This window comes from Penaeus vannamei, chromosome 35, assembly GCF_042767895.1.
Source record: "Penaeus vannamei isolate JL-2024 chromosome 35, ASM4276789v1, whole genome shotgun sequence".
Classification (NCBI taxonomy): domain Eukaryota; kingdom Metazoa; phylum Arthropoda; class Malacostraca; order Decapoda; family Penaeidae; genus Penaeus; species Penaeus vannamei.
The window spans coordinates 14,436,602-14,441,601 of record NC_091583.1 but is presented as its reverse complement, the minus strand read 5'-3'; the positions used below and the strand labels follow the sequence as shown (position 1 = coordinate 14,441,601).

Here is a 5,000-nt window from a genome sequence, read left to right as displayed (position 1 = left end):
CTAACTACAATCTACGCCAATTATGCTCAGAATTACAGCCTTTAAGATTATGAAGCGGGACGAGCTCATTCGAGAGAATCCGCGGCCCGGAAGATCATACTTGCAGTCCCGCGGCCATAAGGGTCATCCGTAGTACAAGCGGACGTTACTTCCTAGCTCTTACGGAAGCGTGTTTTTTAGGGTCTTTTTTTTTTGGGGGGGGTTATTATTATCTTATTATTTTTTCTTCGTTTTTTTTTTTTTGAAGGGGGGGTGGGGGTTGAGAAATTCTGCGTCCGCGTCATTTTTCTTTTCGAATTATGTTTAAAACGTAAAAAAGGAAAAGGAAATATATTCGGAGAGAGGTGAGAGTGAGAGTGAAAGAGGTACTTGAGACGCACTCTACTGTACACTTTATATCGGCATGTGTAAGTGTACAAAAAAATAATAATGATAAAAAAAAATCCATCTTTATTTCTCTCTTTTTTTAATCTCTTCACATTTGCCTTTTTTTTATTTCCCTTTATCTGTTTTGTAAAGGAAATTCCCTCCCATTTCCGGGGTAGGCCTCAGCAGCGCGCGCTCCGTCCCCGTCAAACGCGCTTCCATAGCAAGCATGTTTTTGTTTTGGGGAGAAAAAAGAGAAAAAAATGGACGTATTTATCTGCATTCTTTTTTTTTCCTCCCCGCTTTCTAAAAGGATAATTGCAGTCTTCATTGATATGAAATATGAATAATTAAAACGGCGGTAAAATTTTATTGTATCGTTATAGCTGACCAATCTCGTTTATCCACAAGGCTCAGTTATGCTTCGGGACGCGATCCGAGCGGCGAAAATGCGGAGGCTGGTTATGCCGCATCACATGAGCTGCGATGTATAAATTCGCCGATTTAGCGCTGTTTTCGATTTTTTTTCTCTCTCTCTCTCTTTCTTTTTCACTTTTGGAAACAGGGGAAATGTACAAAATCGAAGAAAAAAATCGAAGCCTTCCGATTAAAAAAAATAAATAAATGAAAGAGAAAGAAAGCGAGAATGCAGAAACACGCAATCAAAAAAAAAGATATTGAGAAAAAAAAGAAAGAAAAATAGAAGCGAGTCGATGGCGCTTTAAGCCATCTCCGTAACATAGGAACTTTGACAGATGTGAATGCGAGTTGTTGCTCGCTTGGAACATATCCTAAGTTTCCAAGTCCAGTACCATAGTTCAGGTCCGGGAACACAGCACTTACGGCGGAAGCAAATGTGCTATACCGTAGGGATAGATAAATTGTAAATTCATTTCATGTGTTCCCCTCGACCGCTGCACCGCCTTTAAATATTCATCAATTTATTTTTCGGTTATCCGAAGTCGTAGCTTTGACCAGCGTCGGCAGCGGAATCTTAATCCCTATTTGGAGGCAATGTGGCTATGAAGACGTTTAGGCACGTTACACTCATACACAACCCCCTTCGCTGCCTCCTACTTTACCTCCCCCTTCCTGCTCCTCCTCCTCCTCCTCCCCCTCTCTTCTTCTTCTCATTCTCTTGCTTGTTTCTCTCCCTTTCCTCCAGTCTGGTCTGCCGCCTTGCCGAGGCCGTGCAGAGGCTTGCCGGTTCTGGTTCGTCTCTCTCTCTCTCTCTCTCTCTCTCTCTCTCTCTCTCTCTCTCTCTCTCTCTCTCTCTCTCTCTCTCTCTCTCTCTCTCTCTCTCTCTCTCTCTCTCTCTCTCGCACCTGCGGAAGAACCATGTGGTCCCGCCGCAGCTTCTCTCCCGTCACATCACCTTCGGCAGGGCTGACTCCTCCTCCGCCCCCCCCCCCCACCTCATTTTCTCCTTCCTTGTCTCCAAAGTGTACATGCTGATTACCGAACCAATTGTCCCCCCCTCTCCTTGCTCCACCCCCATTCCACCTCTTCCCTCCCCTTACCCCCCACCAACCCCAAACCCCTCCCTTTCCTCCCCCCCCTCCTTCCCCTACTCTCCACCCTAACGCCTCTCCGTGTGTGTCTCTCTCTCTCCCTCCTCCCATCCCACCCTTCCCCCCCCTCCTTCACCACTCCCATCCTATCGGAGCCCGCCCCCTCATCCCTCCCCTCATCCCTCCCCTTTCCATTCCTCATGAACGACAAAATTCAAACAATCGGTAGTGCGTGCCAGTAGGCATTTTGCACAGATGCCGCACATTCCGCCGCCCAATTTGCCGACTTGCTTGCCGTCAACACACTGTCTTGTGGCCAAAATACACGGTCATCCTGCCTAAACCGCTGTCACATTAAAAAAACGGAATGTCACCTAGGCCTCGCACCTTCGGTTTAACACTCATGTGCGCAGAAGCATGCTTGGTCCTCGGCCGCGACAGTTTGGTTTTTTACATACGTATAACTATAAATAACACTCACAAAAAGATTTTCAATTCACTTCTAAAACTAGGTGGTAGTATTTTGGGATGAAACAAGTACCGAAAAGGATCAGAAACCCGTGTACTTACGTTCCGCAAATAAAGGAGGGTAGAGTGTATGCAAGACCAACACAGAAGTAACCCTGCAAGAATTTTATTGCCCTCCGAGCGCCCGATTTTCCACCCGGGGGACGGGCGAGGTGGGTGGCGGGCGGTGTCTTGCGCTGGTAACGTGCGTGGCGAGCAGAGGGCAGCACCGACGGTCAGGGCGGAGGGGGCGGGGCTTAGGCCATCCCGACGTCCTCTGGCCGACCGACCGCCTCGGCTGGGCCTGGTCGGGCGGGCCTGGTCGGGCGGCCTGGCCCTGGCGCTCCTCCGACGCTGCTTAGATCTCTCTCTCCCCGCCATGGCCACGGCGAGCGGGCGGCCGGCTGCTGCTCCGCCTGATGCATGCTGGCCACCACGCGCGCCTCGCTGCCTCTCGCCCTCGCAAAATAATATTCTGTTACATCCATTAACTTAATAAAATCCCTCGACCCATTATAACCATGTTTTCGAAAATATCTGTAAAGGTTCAATGTACCTGAACCCTCGCAAAATACGATAAAATAAGGGCCAAGATATTACTTTAGCGGGTCGTTACGACTGGCAAGAGGCATATTTAGGGCCGCGCCGTAAGCCCCGGCCTCGTATAATTGTCTGAATAATTCTGATAGAATTCCAGGATCAGTTTAGAATTCAATGCAGTTTTGTTCCACATGAATTTTTAACGTGTCTTGGGATGCTCGGCTTTTTGAAGATGTCTCTCCCCGCCGCCCGCCGCCCTCCCCGCGCCGCCCGAGGGAGAGAAAGAACGGAAATACAAAGGCAATGGAGAAAGGAGAAGGAAGGAGAAACGTGAAAATTTTTAAAAATGAAAAAATAAACAAGAAATTCGATAAAGGGTAAAAAACAAAAACACAAAACGAAGACAAGCATCGTGTACTAATACTACTTTCGCCGCAATATTTTGAGTCACTTATGATGCAATTTGATTACAGTGAAATAACGCAAAATATATTGGTAATAATTGTCAACAACAACTTAGCGATGCAATTGCACATAAGGGCGCCGCCACTGTTATCGCTGTGTTTCTTGCCCATATTTTCGAAATGTTTTCATGTTCATCCTTAAAATTCAATGAGATGGGTGGAACCGCGCTTTAAGAAATTAGTTCCTATAATAATCTTATTGTTTGAATTTATTTGCTGGATGCGTCGGGAACGGTGCGGTGTACGTGTAACACCTTAGCTGCCCTCTGCCGCACGGTACTCCTGCCGGCCGCTCGTGCAAGTTCGGGAGGAAGCGGGTGGGGAGGAGAGGAATAAAAGCGGAACCGAAAATAGAGGAAGAGAGAGAGAGAAAGAAGAAGAAGAGGAGGAGACGAAGATAGGAAGAGGCAATCAAATAAAATCCCACTCAAACCAATAGACTCGAGATTATTCCTCTTCGTCCGTAATAAACGATAAAACGTGGGATCGGAAAACTGAGAAAAAAAGGAAACAAGAAATACGGAGAAAAAAAGAAATAAAAGACAGAATACACCTAAAAACATTAACAAAAGAACAAGAAAAAGAACAAAAAAGGGGATAAATATGAGTGGAAGATGGACAAAGAACTTAAGGTGTGTGAAAATGGGGGACGGAGACTCCAGAATGAGCATGCTGTTACGTTAACGATCCTTCTTTGGCGAACTGAAAACAAAACGGAGAAGATCTTGCCCCTCCGTCCTCTCAGAAAAGGGAAGAGAGAGAGAGAGAGAGAAAGGAAGAGAGAGAGAGAGAAAGGAAGAGAGAGAGAGAGAGAGAGAGAGAGCAAGTAAGCGGGAGACTAACAGCTTGAGAGAGAGAGAGAGAGGAAGGAAAGAAAGAAAGAGAGAGAGAAAGAGATGAACGGACAGACAGATAGATACAAACACCGAGACTAAATGAAAGACAGACACACACACACGCACTCAAATGTACACGCAGACAAATACACACACGCGCGCAGAGGGAGAAGTGCTTGGAATAAAGGCATATATTTATTTCTTTTTTATGACTTCTGATCACATGTTCAGACTGATTTTATTTCCTTAAGAAGAATCTGACCGTTGCATATTGTATGAATATCCGTGCATGATTTTTTTTCTTCTTTTTTTCTTTCTCTCTCTCTTCCTTTTTCTCTCTCTTTTTTCTTTTTCTTTTTTTCTCTACCCTTTTTTCTCTCTTTTTTATTTTGAGAAATTTACTTCTTTACATTAGAATATTAATAACAATTCAGTTGATGTAATATCAGGTGTTAAGACAGAAATATTTAAATAAAGTTAATACTGACAACTTAACGATAATATATGAAAACTCGAACTATTATAATTGACAACAATTAAAAAACGGGTAATTAATGAACGAAAATAATTAATAAATGTGTCTTACCAAATGTGATATTGATGTACATAGGAAGCAAAGAGCAGTAAATTAATTATTAAAATGATTAATATTCATGATGTTATAAATGATGGCAACTTTTGGGTGAGAAATTACAAAAGGTATTAATTTTGTTTCATGAAGATAATGACAGCGATTACTAGAATAATTAGGAATATGATTGGATAATGTTATAACT

At 44.2% G+C, this 5,000-nt stretch overlaps 2 protein-coding genes across 12 annotated transcripts in view; one reads left to right on the top strand and one right to left on the bottom strand.

Moving 5' to 3' along the window:
• The window catches only part of LOC113808168 (homeotic protein ultrabithorax), a 945,716-nt gene extending 942,993 nt beyond the window's left edge, over window positions 1-2,723 (bottom strand). For 2 of the 5 annotated variants that reach the window (XM_070114338.1, XM_070114337.1), the window contains exon 1: window positions 2,448-2,723. The gene's annotated coding sequence lies outside the window, so the exon portion shown is untranslated. The remainder of the gene's footprint in view (window positions 1-2,447) is intronic. The other 3 variants (XM_070114334.1, XM_070114340.1, XM_070114339.1) reach the window with 3 other exon arrangements.
• Window positions 1-5,000, top strand: part of LOC113819992 (uncharacterized) — a 91,858-nt gene that overhangs the window by 14,978 nt on the left and 71,880 nt on the right. The window lies entirely within an intron of this gene.